Source organism: Symphalangus syndactylus, chromosome 13 (genome assembly GCF_028878055.3).
Source record: "Symphalangus syndactylus isolate Jambi chromosome 13, NHGRI_mSymSyn1-v2.1_pri, whole genome shotgun sequence".
Lineage (NCBI taxonomy): Eukaryota > Metazoa > Chordata > Mammalia > Primates > Hylobatidae > Symphalangus > Symphalangus syndactylus.
The window spans coordinates 108,449,799-108,466,979 of record NC_072435.2 but is presented as its reverse complement, the minus strand read 5'-3'; the positions used below and the strand labels follow the sequence as shown (position 1 = coordinate 108,466,979).

The 17,181-nt window shown below is 47.0% G+C and overlaps 1 protein-coding gene across 5 annotated transcripts in view; it reads right to left on the bottom strand.

Annotated features, from left to right (window-relative positions):
- The window catches only part of RPH3A (rabphilin 3A), a 331,945-nt gene that overhangs the window by 94,593 nt on the left and 220,171 nt on the right, over positions 1-17,181 (bottom strand). The window lies entirely within an intron of this gene.

Sequence of the window (17,181 nt, the reverse complement as noted above, 5' to 3'; positions counted from 1 at the left end):
CTCCCTTTCCTTGTCTGGAAAATGCTGGTTATAATTGTACCCTCTTACCAGGGCTGGTGGAAGAAGGGGATGAAATGAGGCGTGCAGAGCTCTTGGCATGGTGCTGGCCCATAGCAAATGCTCAAAAACTGGTAACTCCTATTGTGGAGTAATAATATGCTAGTGTGAAGTCCTCATTGCCAACCACAGCCCATAAGGTTTGAATTTGTACCTATTTCCCCTTGTTTTTTTCTGCCCTTGGTGCTTCATGTCAACCTCTCCTCTCCCAGGGACAGTCATCTCCACACAGAGGAGCCTGCAATGTTCTTTTAAAATGCTTGTATAGTGAGGGTTCTTGTGGCCCCAGATCCCCATGATGAGAAGAGGCAGAACAGGCCACCAGAAGGAAATGGTCAAGCGTGGTCAAAAGATACTGGCATATCCCAGGAAACCCTCATGAACTCCCCATTGGCATACCAAACAGCCCTCAGATGTTTCACAAGACAACAGCATTTGTCTTAAGCCTCATGATTTTGTTGCAAGTCCCATCCTTAGTTTGGGAGGTTTAGGGTCCATTATACAGATGCCAACATTGAGGATCTGTGAGCTAAGATAACTCACCAAAGTCAGGCAGGTTGTGAACAGTCACATCCTAGTTCTGCGCGAGGATCACCTTGGAGGCAGGGTTAAAATGTCAATGCAAGGACCCCATCCAAACCAACTAAAGAAGAAACTCTAGGGCTGAGTCCTGGCATGGCTATATTGCTAAAGTTCCCCAGGTGTTTATAATGCAGAGCCAGGGCCGAGAGCCACCTGCCTGCAATCCCGCCCTTCCTTCAAGCCAGCGCCCTTCAAATTTGGAAGCACATCAGAATCACCTGGAGGGATCCTTAAGGCACAAATTCATACCCGCTCCTCAGACCCAGAGCTTCTGATCCAGGAGGTCTGGAACAGAGCCCAAGAATTTGCATTTCTAGTAAGTTCCAGGCAATACTGGTACTGCTGGTCTGTGGATCGCATTCTGAGAACCGCCACTTTATGCAGTGCTATAAAATCAAACCCAGGAGACTATATGTTCTGGTTCATGGTTTCCCTTCTAGCAACACTGTCTTGTCCTGAATCATAGATAGTAACTCAGGCGTGCTGCTCAACCTCTATCAGAAACTGGGGAAAGCCAGGGGAGGCTGAGGGCTTGTTGCCTTTCCCTTTTCTTGTTTCTTTCCTTTTAAAAAATAATCCACCACTTAAGAGACTGCCCCTGAGCACTTACTGCTTGCTCTTCCACCAGCGGCCCAAACCCTTGCCTGCAATGCAGGTCTTCTTAAATATTGAATAAGCCTGCAGCTCCACCAGCTGCCGCGGCTGGGGCTGAGGTAATGTTGATATTGACAAAGGCTTAATGTGATTAATCAGGTTAGAAAGATCAGGCTGTGGAGCTGGTTTCATAAAAGACCTTCACGTTCTTCTCCATCACCAAAATCCCCAGAGCCTCCACACCTTCCCTGCCCATCCTGCATCCCTTCTAAGGCTTGAGGATTTTTCCTCTCTTTGCTGGTGTTGCTGTTTAATGACCCATTAGGTTAGTTAGAGTCATCTGGAGAAAGGGTAAGGTTTTGAATAAGAGCAAAGATCATTAGGTTGACCGTTAGTGTTTATTTATCCAGCAGATACTTACTGAGCACCTACTCCATGCTAGACAGTAGGGGATAGTGTACTGGAGATATAGTGGTAAATAGAACAGTCAAATTATCCTGTTCTGGTGGTGCTGACATTCTAGCGGGGGGAAATAGATGATGGACAAAATACATAATTAAAGTAGATAGCAGGTACACGGTGCCAAGTGCCAGGGAGGAAAATGGAGAAGGAGGAGGCAGAGTTCTGGGGAGGGAGGTGCAATTTTAAATAAGATGACATTTGAAGAAAGATCTGAAAGAGGTGGGTAGTGGACAGAAGGTGGAAAGGACTAACAGGACCTTTTCCAGAACATCAAGCTCAGAGATTTCATCATCCTCATCAAAATAACAGTGACTAATGTTTGCTGAGCACCTACGAAGTGCCAAGCTTTGGTCCAAGCAAACACAATATATTGACTTGGTAAATTCCCAAAATAACCCAATAAGGTATTTGTTATTGTTATCTTCATTTCCCACATGAAGAAACTGAGATGCAGAGAGATTTGGTAACGCGTTCAAGACCACAGAGCAGCAGAGCTGGAACCTGAACACAGATAGATGAGCAATTATTTCTACCCCCTTCCTCTACTCTGAGCCCCCTGCTTCTCAGGAAGGGGCCCCACATCTGTGGTAGATTGCAGAACAAAATCTCCCTCTGGGTAGAGAGGGGTCCTATTGTCCTCTTCATTTCCAGGGAGTTGGTGCTGTGAAGAGGAGTGGAGGGTGGAGGTCTCAGCCTGTAAATGCAGCCCTTTCTGGGCCAGTTTGAAGTTTTCATCAAGCCTCCCCAAGTTCTTCGCCTTCATGTGAACCCTGCATTGCAGGCAGGATGGCCTTTTCAAAATATGGATCACATCAGGTCACCCTTCTGCCTGTGAGACCCCATTGCTCTCAGAATCAAGACAAATTGCTTGATTTGTCTTGATTGCATAGCCCTGCAGGCACCACCCGCCTCATCTCACCCTCACATCTCACACTCTAACCATGCTGGCCTTCTTTCAGATCCTGCACTGCTACCTCAAGGCCTTTGTACATATTGCTCCCACTGCCAAGAAAACTGTTTTTTTCTCCTCTCTTTACTCAGTTAACTCCTATTCATCCTTCAGATCTCAGGTCAAACATCACTTCCTCTGGGAAGCCCTCCAAGACTAGGTCAAATTTCTTTGTGAATTGTGCCCCCTCTTTAGAATCTTTGCCTTCATTTATCATTATACAGCCATTTGAATAATTTTCTACCTGCTCACGGGAAGATGCTACATCTAAATTGTTTTCTACTACATCCCAGCACTGAGCACAGTGCCTATCACATACTATAAACGACCAACTAGAAGATGAGGATTCCTCCCAACCAAATATTCCTCAGAAAACAAAAACACCAGTTCCTTCTTTTTTTTAATTTTTTTTTAATTTTTGAGATGGAGTCTCTCTCTGTCACCCAGGCTGGAGTGCAGTGGCGTGATCTCGACTCACTACAACCTCCACCTCCCGGGTTTAAGCAATGCCTCAGCCTCCTGAGTAGCTGGGATTACAGGCACCTGCCACTACGCCTGGCTAATTTTTGCATTTTTAGTAGAGACAGAGTTTCACCATGTTGGCCAAGCTGGTCTCAAATTCCTGGCCTCAAGTGATCTGCCCACCTCAGCCTCCCAAAGTGCTGGGATTACAGGCGTGAGCCACTGTACCGGGCTGAAAATCACTTTCTGTCCAGGTTCTTAAAACGTTTTTCACTCTGTTAAGCATTCTCTTTTCTCCCAATGTGCTTTCTTTTTAAAAACAAAATAGTTTAAGCAAATTCTTTCTCAATTTTTTCAACCATCATGCAACTCCAAGTGGTATCTCTTCCTTTCCTATTTGTCAACAAAAGGTATTTGCAGTAAGTGACTTTTACTAAAGTTATAAAAGCTTCCTTACTTTCCTGGTTTAATTATTTCCTCAATATGTATCGGTGGTGAAAGAGCAGTTGTGTGGGTGAATTGCTTACTTTATATAACCATGTGGTTTTAAGTATGTGAGTATAATACAATTAATGAATCAAATACTAATAGACATTTGACAAGTCGATTTACATCCCTAATGGGTTATTTATTCAAGTTGGGCAAAACATTTTTTGGAGGGAGAAACAGACTCATCATTTTATTGGGAAAATATGAACATTGTAGGTTATATTTGGGGCTGTGATTTACATGCTAGTAGATGGTCAATAAATATTTATCAGATGAATAGATGAATAATTGTATGTTGGTTGAGGGAGGTCCCAGCTAGCAATTCAGAGACTGGACATTCACTTCTGAATTATCCTCTTTTTAAAAAGATGAACACATACTTTTAACCTCACACAACTGCCCCTAATGTGCATTTGGCTCTCAACGAGCAAACTCTGTCTTAGGAATATTATTTCTTCAGTTGGGCTCCAGAAGGCAAAACAATCAAGAGTGATGGGACTCAGGCTTAAGTCAAATCAGGAAGGATGACCTAGCTAACTGGCCCTTTCCGACAATGCACAGGGCACCTCTGCGGGTGCAGAGTCCCCCAAGAAACTCAAGCCCATTTCCCAGGCAGTGAAAAAGAGGATTCATCCTCCTCCCCGAATGACCCACGAATCATTCCCGAATCACTCAGGAAACTTTTTGCACTACAGATTCCTGGTGTGACCCTAAACTTTCTGAATCAGAATTTCTGGGGATAGGCCTTGAGCATCTGCACTAAAAAAAAAAAAATCCCAGAAGATTCGTACACACACTAAAATGTTACAACCACTAAGGTTCATGATTGGACAAAATTAGCACGCAGACATTTGAATTTCTCAGATGAGTAAAATTTTCTTCCAAATTTAGGGCTGTCCACTTGCACTGTTGTTGTTTTTATTTACAAAAAAGGGGCACCAATCTTTTGTTTAAAAAAATGCTACCATACATTGCCAATGTTTTATTTTTTAAAAATATATTTTAACGTTAAATAAGCAGAAAAGAGATATTGTCAGGATAGAGATTTGTTTGGTTTTTTTCCTAGGAAAACTCGGTTGGCAACATTTTGCCCACATATAAATGCCTCGTTCTTCTCCTTTCACCAGGGTCAGTGGAAACTTTGTCACAGGCCAGATCTGAGTTTGGAAACCACCAGTGTAAGTAAAGAAACTTCAGGAGCCTTCCTGAATTAGGAAAATCCAAAGATGAAAGAAAGAGTTTGTATTGGCTGCTATGAAATAATGATGACAATGATAGCGTCCTAAGAGGTTCATTCCTAAGAGGTAGGAACCCATTTGATCTTTACAAGAACCCTAGGAGATATCTGCTGTTATTAGCAGCATCCCCACTCTGCAGTTGGAAGAAACTAAAGTACAGGGGGCTGTGGTAATCAATCAAGCCTGCACAGCTAGGAAGGGGTGAAGTGGAGACGTGGGCCCAGGGAGCCTGGCTTTCTGTTCTGAGGTCCTAACTGTTGTGCTCTATCACCAGCCAGCCAGCTGTCACGAGGGCCACACGTGCCTGGTGCACACATACATCCCAGGCTTCAACCAAGCAATGGATGGGGCTAAAGAACAGAGAGGCCAACAGTTTGCTGATGGCACATACAGGGGTGTGGTTTCAACTTTCCACCCTCTGGAAGCAAGCACTGTTGGGTGGTCTGGTGGTCTGTGGCTTGGAGCAGGTGCAGTGACCACTTGCATCCACCTAGAAGTGCTCACAGCCCCACCTGATGGAATCCACCGGGAAGGATCCTGAGACCACCAAATTCACCATCTGCTTTTTTCCAGCCTGTCTGTGACTGTGGTTGGCCCGGTGGACCTGCTATGCTTTGGAGCTTTGTGGTTTGGCCACTGTCATCCCTGATGACTGAACCTGGTTTTCGTTCCTAACTAATCTTGCGATCTTGGGAAATTGGTTTGCCTCTATGGGGCACAGTTCCTTCATCTCTAATGGAGGAAGTAATTCCAACTCTCCTCTTCAAAAAGTTATTGTGAAACAAAACTGAATCTAAAAGTAATTTTTTAAAAAAATTCAAGTCCTATACAATAACAAACAACTTGCCATGTATCCAGCAGTGTCCGGGTGCTTCATGTTGTATTAACTCATGGAATTCTCACAGCCACTCTATGAGGGAGGCACTATTATTATTCCCATCTTACAGGTGAGTAAACTGAGGCCAGAGAGGCCAAGTAACTTGCCCAGGGTCACAGGCTGGCAAGTATTGCAGCTGGAATTCCAATCCAGGTGGTCTGGGGACAGCAGCTGTGCTTCTAAGGACTGCGCATACTGCCTCCTCCTGGCCAGTGTGTCCAACCCTTTATTGGAATGATGTCCATGCATTGCATCCAAGCTGGAAGGAGCTGAAGACTAAAGAATCGATTTCTGTAGAGCCTTATTGTTTATTTTTTGTTATTAATTATATTAATTATTTATTTTTTAAAAAGCACTTTTAAGTTGCTTTATCTTCACAATTGCAAATAGTAAGTAGGCAGTGTAAACTGGGGGAACTGAGGCCTCCTTGTCTCCTGTAGCCTGTGTCCTCATCTGCAAAATGGTAATAATAATAATATCTCCTTCCCAAGGCTTCATGAGGATTGAAGGAGGTCAGTCATGTAACCCAAAGGACAGGGCAGCCCACACGGAGTGCTCTGTGACTTCATGAAGAAGCACGTGGACATCCATGGGCCTTAATTCATCCTCTCCCTGATAATTCATCCTCTCCCTCTCTCTATCTGGGAGAGAGGGAGAGGATGAATTATCAAGCACATCTGGAACTTGTACCCAAATGGATAGACTCTTAACTCAGTGCTGTTTCTAGCAATAGGGTGATGTAACACTGGAAGCAGGTGAGGAGCCCCCCAGGGCATCAGAGACCACCCTGCTGTGGAGACCTGGGGCTGCTCTCCAGTTGGTGTTAACCAGAAATGACCACGCCATAGTAACCAATTGGGACAAAGGCTCCCGTCCAGACCCGCTGCCATGACAACCAGAGGAAGAATTTTTCAGATCTGGAGTCTTCTCAATCCCAGGCTTTGGACAGCTTCTGGGGGCCTCTCTGGCCACTCAAGGACTCCCACTTCCAGCCGCTGAAGCATTTTACCCTCTGAGCATGTTCAGGACAAAATGAGCCTTTCTCCTTTCACCAATCTATTCTCAGAGGTAACGTCGGTGTTACATGAGGAAATCCAGGCCCTGGGGAGAGGACAGAGGCCCTGGGGAGTGGACAGAGGCCCTGGGGAGTGGACAGAGGCCCTGGGGAGTGGACAGAGGCCCTGGGGAATGGGCAGAGGCCCTGGGGAATGGACAGAGGCCCTGGGAAATGGACAGAGGTGGTGAGGAGCCAGCGTGGCTACTCCAGATGGGAGCAGGGTCTCTCCACACAGAGTGGGAAGTAGCTATTTAAGGGGGAGGCAACGTCTCAGCCTGAGCCAGGGGACCACTCCTGAACACACACATGTGCACTCACACATTCCCACACACACCATTCACACACACATGCTCGCACCATACCCCCTACGCTCACAGCACCACATACACACACTCGCACACATACACACACAGCACAGCAGGCAGACCCAGCAGAACTTGGAGGGGATAAAAATATCTATTTACCTAACCACCCAGGGGACTGTTTAAAAAAACTTTAATCACACAAAGCACACTAGGCATCATCTTATTTCACTCTCAAGCAGGTTTATAAAATGAATACTAGCATTATCCCCATCTTACAGAAGAAACCGAGGCTCAGAGAGACTAAGTTACTTTAGCAAAGGTCACACAGCCAGTGGGTAGCAGAGGCAGGATTCGAACCCATGTCCACCCAGCTCCAGAACCAGCTGCTCTCTTCTGCCTCCCTCTATGCATGCGTGGTGTCTGATGTCATGAGGACACTCAGCATTTGTTAGGCAAAGAATCAAAAGTGAGAGAGTAAAGCATCTACCTCTGTTGCCCAAACAATCATTAAATCTCTATTAAAATGAGTCTTCCTGTCCTGAGAGAATCCTAGCTGGCCAGTGCAGAGAAAAAAATTTTCAGAAATACTCTGGGTTGCTGGAGGGAAACTCATATAAGAAAAATGGAGGAAAAAATAGGGGACTGATGCCTTGGAGAAAAGCAACAATTAGAAGCAAAAGATTAGATGCCACCTTGCAATGTGGATGGATCTTAAAAACATACTGCCGAGTGGAAAAGAAGTGAGAACCTATGAGATCTATAAAAATACGTGTTTTGAAGGGACATATACAAGCAATAGAAATACGCATAAACAGAGTAGAATAGGGTTGTCTATGAATGGAGGGGAATGGGGTATGAGGAAAAAAGAGAATAAATAATGAAAAATGGAGGAAGAGGCAGGCAAGGATCAATGATGGCTGTGTACCAGGAAGGGAAAAATAACTCAACTCTCATCATCTTGCACCCTAACAAAGATTCTTCTAATCTACAAAGCACAAGAGTCCTCCGTGAATAACAGAGAGGCTACAAATGAGGCCAGTTCCCCTCTCATTATAATCAAAAGCACAGCCCCCCTCCGAGTCACCAACACAAGTGTGCACCATTTATTTCTCCCTCGGGAGCTTTCCTCGAAGCACTTATCCATCGTTCAGATGAGAAGACATGCCTGGACCCCTCTGCAGAAGTTGGCCAAGTCTGGCTACATAGGCCTGCCCAGTCAGATAAACCCTTCCAAGGAAAAGAAAAAGGGAGAAAGAACATCTACAGAAACAGTGGCAGGTTCTATCTGAAAGGCAAGCCTGCTGCGTGCTCTGTGTGAAGAGTCTCCTTCTCCGCCAAGGACCCAGCTCCTGCTCCAAATGCTGGCTTCTCCTGCTTTCGTCCTTAGGTGCAAGCCCAGTCTGGCTGGTTCTTTTTTGAATGGGCCTAGCTAGCTCCAGGAACAACGGGTTCAGATCAGATCAGAGAGGAAGCTGCAGACACCAGAAGCTCATGTCTTCCATCACATCCAGCAGCCTTTCCCTCAGCCCCTGGAGAAAGGCTTGGCCAGACACCCCAGCTTGCCACTTCACAGGGTGTCATCCCCTTCGCCAAGTTACAATATCCTGCTTCATGCTGATAGATTAATCCAGCCACTATTCATGGGAGAGAAAAAAAAAAACACAAAAACCCAAGCTGCTGCCTTTTCTTCTGGGGAGAGGGGAACTGTGCATTTTAGCCAGCATGGAATGTACATTTGCGGAGCTCCCTGAAAGGTCTTGACTCTGCACATACTGCTCGGTTCTTGTCTCATAACCCACCGGCCCTTGGTTACAGCCAAGGCCCCTCTCCATGTCCCTAGGATCACAAGTGCTGCACCAGTGCCAGGAATAGTTCCTGTCCCACTGGAGTGGACCCTGATTCCTCCGGCCTTCTCCCCTTATGTCTAATCCATCAGTAAAGCCTGTCTGCACTCCTGCAGAATTCACCCCAAATGTCGCCACCTTCTTCTCTGCCATCACCTGGTCCCTGCCCCATCACAGCTCCCCTCACTGGTCCCCTGGCTTCCACCCCACCTCCTGCACTCCCCTCTCCACTCAGAGACCAAAGCAATCATTACGAACATTATAAATCAGGCCACATCACTCTGGCATAAAACCCTCCCTGCAAAATAAAATCAAACCCAGACTCCTTGGCTACCCTGGGAGGTCCCGCCTAACCAGGGCCCTGTCTCCTTTTGTCCTCATCACGTGACCCTCATCCCACTCACACCAGCCGTCTGTCTGTCCTTTGTGGCCACCACAGTTGTCTCTGCTTTTGCACTTACTGCCCCCACTTCCCAGGTGTGGCTCATCCCTCCCTTCACCAACTATGCATGGCTATTTCCTCCTAGAAACTCAGCCTCCACTGGCTGCCCTTTTTATAAGTTAGTCTCGCCCCTCCCTCCCCCAACCCATCACTTGTCATTGTCCATGGAGTCTTCCTATCTCCTTCCTTCATGGCACTTCACATGGTCTGGAGTTTTCTTGTTTATGCGTTGACTTGTTTATTGGTTTTGCCACCCACTGGGCTGTCGGCTTCAGGGGGCAGGGAACTCTGGCTCCCTCACTGCTGAGTCTGCAGTGCCTAGAACAGTGTACAAGACTTGTCTTGAAAGGAGGGAATGGGGGAATGAGTCTAAAGCAGGAATTCTCACAGTGTGGTCCCTGGGCCAGCAGCATCAACACTGCCTGGGAACTCGTTTGGTGTGCAAATTCTTGGGCTCCATCCTAGTCCCACTGAATCAGAAAACTCTGTGTTTTAACAACTCCTGCAAGGGGTTCTGATGCAGGCTCCAGTTTGAGAAGCTCGGGCATTGAACCATCTGCAATCTCTACCCCATATCCCCAGGGTGACGAATGAGCGAATAACTAGCTGGGTGGTCAGTCTTGTCAGGGACAGGGGTTAGGGAAGGTGAAGGGAGTAAGTCTCCTGCCCCTGACTGACCTCTGAGCTCTGAGGGACAGGCCTTTGTGTGTCTAGATAGTCCATGCTGGAGCCATGCAGAGAATGCCAAGCCTGGGAGGGCTTCAGAACCACTGTGTGTCACCAGAGCAGAAAGGCAGGCAACTCACCCCGAAAGCTGAATCTTTGGCCTTTTGAAAATTCTACAAAATTCCAAGCATTTGGCTTGGAGGTAAGATGACCAACTCATCACAGTTTGCCCAGGCCTCTCTCCATTCTTTTTTGTTGTTGTTTTGTTTTGTTTTAGACACAGGGTCTCACCCTGTCACCCAGGCTGTAGTACAGTGGCACAACCACAGCTCACTGCAGCCTCAGCCTCCTGGGCTCAAATGATCCTCCTGCCTCAGCCTCCCAAGTAGCTGGGACTACAGGTGTGTGCCACCATGCCCAGCTAATTGTTTAACTTTTTTATAGAGACAGGATTCTCACATGTTGCCCAGGCTGGTCTCAAACTCCTGGCTCCAAGCGATCTTCCTGCCCTGGCTTCCCAAAGTGCAGGGATTACAAGTGCGAACCGTCATGCCTGGTCTGCCTCTCAGTTTCAACACAAAGTCCTATATCCCAAGACCCCCTTCAGCTCCAAGCACAGCTGAATGGTTGGTGACCCTACTTGGAGCCCTCATCACCTGGAGTCTCATGAATTCACAAACGCATTCCCTTTACAAGTAATTTCTGTGTGTCTTAAAGATGAGAAGAGGAAGGCAGAGGAGTTAGGAGAGGAGGAAGACAGAGAGAGAGAGAGAAAAGGAAAGGAAGAGAGGCCAGGGGCAGAGGAGAGAGAAAGGGAGAGAGGGAAAGATGGGGAGAAAAGAGAGACTGCAAGGAGAAAGCAGGGAATTATTTAAGGGGTGGGAAAAGTAAGGAGACAGGGGCAGGGAAAAGGAGAGAGGGGGGAGAGATAAAGACAGAGACTTAGGAACTTAGCACCACGGTGACAGAGGAAAAACACAGGAAGGCAGGGAGGGAAAAGGGAAAGGGGGCAGGGAGGAAGACGTGCAATGGAGCGCACCACACAGCTGCTGTTTGGCAGCACCTTGCATGAAAAGCCTCCCAACGAACTTCGAGAAACCATCTCTCTTCTCCGCAGCCCCAGGACGCTGCCCCATCAATGGCTGGCACCAAAACCTGCTTACATAATATGTTCTCTGCTGAAAGCTGCTTCCATTCACAAGTCACCACTCGTCATTGTGTAGGTGCATTAAAGAGGAAGAAAAGGAAACGAAAGAGAGGAAAAAGAAAGAAAAAGGCAGCTGAATGAACTCACTCAGATTATATTGAGAGATGAGAAGATATTGTCCCCCCTCGCTCTCTAAAAAAATCCTTCACGAACCAAACATCATTATGATGCTGTCAGATGAGTTTCCTCTTGTTGATTAATTGCAGGGGGTGGTAAAAAACCCAGCTTCCTGAGGCATGTTATCTTGCTCACTGGGTGGATTACTAAACTAGATTCTGACAGGGCTCCATTACAATGAGATTTAAGCGTGTGTTATATCATTAAAACCAATGACAGCAAGACAATTACTTCGAGGAAACCACAGTAACATTGCATACAGCAGCCTGGGCCCTCAGCACTGCTGCCTCCCCTCTTTTCCTGGCCCAAATGTGGAGCAGAGTTGGGCTAAGAAGAATCACTTTTGGCTGGGTGCAGTGGCTCACAGCTGGAATCCCAGCACTTCGGGAGGCCAAGGCGGGAGGATAGCTTGAACCCAGGAGTTTGAGACCAGCCTGAGCAACATAGAGAGACCTCCATTTCACAAAAAATTAAACAATTAGCCCAGCATGGTCATGCCTGTAGTTCTAGCTACTTGGGAGGCTGAGACAAGAGGATCGCTTGAGCCCAGGAGTTCAAGGCTGCAGTGAGCTATGATCATCATGCCACTGCACTCCAGCCTGGGTGACAGAGCAAGATCCTATCAAAAAAAAAAAATTTTTTTGTTCCCTCTCAAAGCCACTGCCTGCAAATCCCAAAGACCTGGCCTGGCTGGACAGCTGATTATTAAGGCCTTGCCACAAATCTACCTGAGAAACTGAGTCCTGGGGTCCTGCCTAGCAAAAAATGACTTCTCGGAATTGTCTGAGGTTAGCAGGGAATGGGAGTGACATGCTAAATCCAGGTCACGCTCCTGTGGGATTCAGTAGCAGAAAGGAAATCAGATGACTCCGGGCATCAAGAGCTTTTACCCCCCAACAGAATGTAAATCCAGCAACATCCGCCTTTCTCTGTTCTTTGCCCCTCTTTTGCCTGCAAGCCTAGTAATGCAGCCCCCTCCCCCTGCTCCAAGAAACCAAGCCTGCTTCACTTTTAGGAAAGGCTCTTATAGCTTCTCATTAAAGTGTAAATGACTAATAAGGCTGGATGCATTAACTCACTCCAAAGCATCTGCTCTTTAACCAAGAGCAGAGCCTTAAGAAAAAGAATGAAACTTGAATGATGGAAATTTCAGATATCAGTGAACTGAATATCTTTGGGTGACTCAGGGAGCCCTCTTTGTGCCACACCCCCCCACCATATCAGTGAACTGAATATCTTTGGGTGACTCAGGGAGCCCTCTTTGTGCCACACCCCCCCCACCAAAGATCACATTATGTAGGTAGCCACTTACTTTATCTAAGTCCCAAAAGGGATCTTGTCTTTTTTTTTTTGAGACAGAGTCTTGCCCGAGGCTGGAGTGCAGTGGTGTGACCTCGACGCACTGTAACCTCTATCTCCCATGTCCAAGTGATTCTCCTGCCTTAGCCACCCAAATAGCTGGGGTTACAGGCACACACCACCACACCAAGCTAATTTTTGATTTTTAGTAGAGACTGGGATTTACCATGTTGACCAGGCTGGTCTTGAACTCCTGACCTCAAGTAATCCACCCACCTTGACCTCCCAAAGGGCTGGGATTACAGGCCTGAACCACCCCACTGGGCCAGGATTGTGTCTTTATTGCCATTTTATTCCCAATGCCCATCATAGTGCCAGGCATACTGTAGGTATTCAATAAATGTGCAATGCATGATAAATAGCAATGGCAGGAAGAGAGAGAGGCCTGTCCTTTGCCTGTAGCAAATCTGAGGGAGGAGCCAAGTCCTTTTAAACCTTTCACCAATGACTCATCATAATCAACATTAACTGAGCACCTACAGTGTGGAGGCCTCTGGCTGGACCACAGGCCCAAGCTGACATGTTCACTAGTAAATCAGTGGAGCTTCATTCATTCATTCATTCACTCAGTAAGTCATTGCTGAGCACCTGCTGTGTGCTGACACGGACACCAGAAATGAAGACAGCACAGCCTTGGCCCTTAAGGATCTCACCCTGTAGCACCTGAGGACTCCTACAAAGAAGTGCCATAGGCACTTCCCAGGGAAGGGAAGGAAGGCTCAGGTTTCCTAGAGAAAATACACGGCTCAGAGCTTATAGCCTGGGATGATTCAGCAAAAACCTCCCAGGGACTTGAAGGAACAAAAAGACTTAGTGGTCACCAGGGCTTCTCCTCCTAGAATTCTTCTCTGGGGCCTACCCCCCAGGCTCCTGACTCCCCTGCTAGTTGCTTCGAACCTCACAAGCCAAACAGAGAGGGAGTCATTTTGCCCATTTCACAGATGAAGAAACTGAGTTCTGGGGACCTGCAGCAACTGGGGAACTGCAGTGGGGAGCAAGAGAGGCTGGCAGCTCCTGTCTCCAAGCTTTGTCCTCCCTCTTGTGAGTCACACAGCTACACAACTAGCCCAAAGAACTCACCTTCCTCTACCTCACCCTACTCTTATTTTGGTCAGGGGTGATTTCACTGTTACCATCACCAACATCGCCCCCATTGCGAACATTTGTTGGACATTTACTCCTTGCCAGACTCAGTATAAAGTGATCATTAACTCTTAAAATTCTCACAACTGCATTCTTATTCCCATTTTGTAGATGGGAAAATTGAGGTCCAGAGAGGTGAAGTGACACAACCAGAAAGTGCTAAGATCAAGATCTAACCCTAAGAAATTTATTTCCAGAGCCTATCCTCTTAATCCCTGTATCATGCTACCCTAATACACCTAATTGAAGAAACTGAGGCTCAGAGAGGTTAAGGTCCTTGCCTGAAGTCACACAGCAAGGAAATGCCAGAGTCAAAATTAGAACTAAGATCTGACTGCCCCCAGAGCCCACACTGCAGCCCCTGGCTGGTTAAAGAGGTAGACAGGTGTGAGGCACAGAAAGGAGGGTGCTATTTCTGCAGTGCCTCCTTCACTCTTGGAGCACATCAAGGCTCTCCATCCTGGGTGGCAGCTGAATTATTTAAAATCATCAGCTTCAGCCCACCATGACTGGGTCCCAGAATTATTTTTATCCCAGATTATGGCCACAGCTCTTAACAGAAATAAACCACACTGTTTTCTTCTCATTGGCTTCACATCAATTCCTGACTTATCTGCAATTACAATGAGCTCCCCACTGAATGAGGGTGAAGGGCAGAAGACAGGTCCATGTGTCATGGTGGTTTTTATTGGAAAGCCATAATCTCTGTAGGACCCATTCACAGAGAGGGAAAGAGTTAAAGCATAGTATCACAGCCTACAAAGAAAGCCCAAGAGCAGCCACCCCAACCGAATGCACATCTTCAGACAAAGCAGCCAGTCTGTGTACGGAGCAATAAGAAGAAGAAAGGCAGAGTAGGCTGGGGGGACTGACTTTCCAGGCTACCCCTGTGGAATCACAGAATCTCTGTCTGCTGCCTCTCTCCTGCCAACAAGAAAGGAAATGTCCACATTTGTCTCCATGGCTAAGCTTCCTGATTACCAGCATGGGCTGGAGAGACACTGCTGAACGTCCTTCCTCTGTACCTCAGGCTGGATCAGGGGAGTAGGGGCTGCTGGAGCCAGGAGTGAGGGGATGATGCCTTGGTCTTCATAATGGTGGGTTTATATGTTGCTGCCATAACTTACTGTGTGGTCTTGGGCAAATTGTTTTTCCTCTTTGGGCCCCCCTGGAAAGGGTTAGACTAAATCAGGGGTCCTGAACTTGGGGGGGTGCTCACATAGGCATTATTGAGGATCCACTAACCCTCTGATGTTGTGTGTTTGTGTGTATATGCATCTTTTCAGAGCAGAGCCTCTCCAAGGAGTCCTTGCTGCTACTCCTGAGAAGAGTCTCTATGGAGCCTTGAAGTGCTGCAAAATCTACATCTCTGTGCATCTGAGGCCATAAATAAAGCAGACCCCTTTCCAGCTGAGCTCAGGATTCTAGAAACCTAGCAAAGTTCTCACAAGAGACTCCCCTATTCCCACTCACCCCAAAAAGGGCCTCTCCCTGACACAGGATAAATTCTCAAGCACAATGCTAACCCTTCCTAGAAATATGGGCATGTGCAGTCACTCACACTCACACACATACCTATCTCATAGTCAGAGAACCCCAGAACTGGAAGGGGACTTAGGGCCACTCAGACAGACTGCCCCATTGCATAGATGGGGAAACCGAGGCCCAGAAAGGGGAGACAGCTGGGACTGGAACCCAGGTCTCCTGACCCAAGTCCAAGGCTCTTTCCAGAAGCTTCTGTTTCCCTCTCTCTGGTGCACCACAATGCACCACTTCAAATGTGACAGGGGAGGAGGGAGGGCGGCCTCTTGGATCTTGGCCATCCCTAAGGAAGTGAGGCAGTGGAGAGATATTTGGAAAGTGTCCACATCTGGACACCCAAGTCTTAGCTATCCCAGCTGGGCTGGCATGTACCGCATGGCTAAACCAGTTGTTAAAAATATTAAAATAAAATAAAAATATTAAAATTAAATGGGGATGCTGCCCTGAGGCCTCCGTGGCTCTCTTGATAGCCCCCTAAGATCCCCCCAAACCTCTCCATAATCCAGCAATTAAAAGATTAACACTCAGTACAGCAGGGGCCCCCTAAGATGCCCTATTCCAGGACCCTAGCCACTCTGATCAATTAGTACCAAATTTCAATACTTTAAATATCACCCATAGCCAGATCTGTGGTTCTTTATTTGAACAAAATTTCCACACATTCATTATTCACACTCAAGGCTTCTCAGTGAGGAATCTAAGGCAACTTCCTCCTCAAGGTCACCCAGCAAGGGAAACTAGGAAGAGAAGTTAGGGATTTTGAGAACCAAATCTTTGGCACTAACCACCGGACAACCCTCCTCTTCTGCCTCATATGTCCTGCCTGAGCAGGCACATGCTCTGGGATTTCAGCATTTCTTCTTGGCTATGGGGCTAGAGAAAAAAGGAATGAGTGAACCCTGCTTATATTTCAGGCTTGCCAATCTCTGACTGTTGTTTTATCCCTCCCACCTCCAAGAGCAAGAATCCAAAAAGGAAATCCTTAGGGGTGCAGAACACTGAGGTGGCCCCTGAGATAATAGCAAAGATGCTAAAAATAAGGGCATTCATTTCCAGAAAAGTAGATGTAATCAAAGCAGAAAGCAAAGTGAAATCCCCTTTTGATGGGTCGCAGATTAGCATCAAAAGCATTTCAAAATTAAATGTGAGCTTTTGGATTCAGTTTCAAGGTACCTCCACTTCTCACTCACTAACAGGTTGGTGCAGCCTTTCCCTATCAGGATCTTGGAAAAAGAAACTAGTGCAGGGGGACAGTCTTCCCTGGAACAAAACTGAAGCTGAAGCCTGGAATCTTTCCCCAGATTTTGAACAAGCTTTGTTCCCCTCCTTCCTTCTGAGATGAACTCAAGGATAGAATCTCCCAAGCTAGTGCCAGGATGTTCCCCCATACAATCACTTACAGGTTACACCACCTGTGAAAATAAAACATCATCTCCTCTGCAGGCAGTGGCTGCTCCCTTCTGGCCAGCCTGACCACTCATCCCAAGCAGAGTGTGGCCCTTTCCTGGCTCCCAGCTCTTCCGTCTCAGGAAAGCATGAACAGCCAACCTCGCAAAAACCACCACAATTAAATTACACAGCTGTTCCTGGAAGAGGGTACAATCTAAGCTCTGTCCTGTGCAAATCTTACCCAGTGTGCCCAGGCAAAAGTTACCCTTCCAGTCTCAGGTGACCCCCTCCCCTCCAGAGATAAGCACTCACTTGCTAAGTCAGAATACCCAGAGTCCCTCCATGCCAGACTAGCCAGCCCCATGAAGGGTTAACTCTCTCAGAGAACTGCCGGCTACTT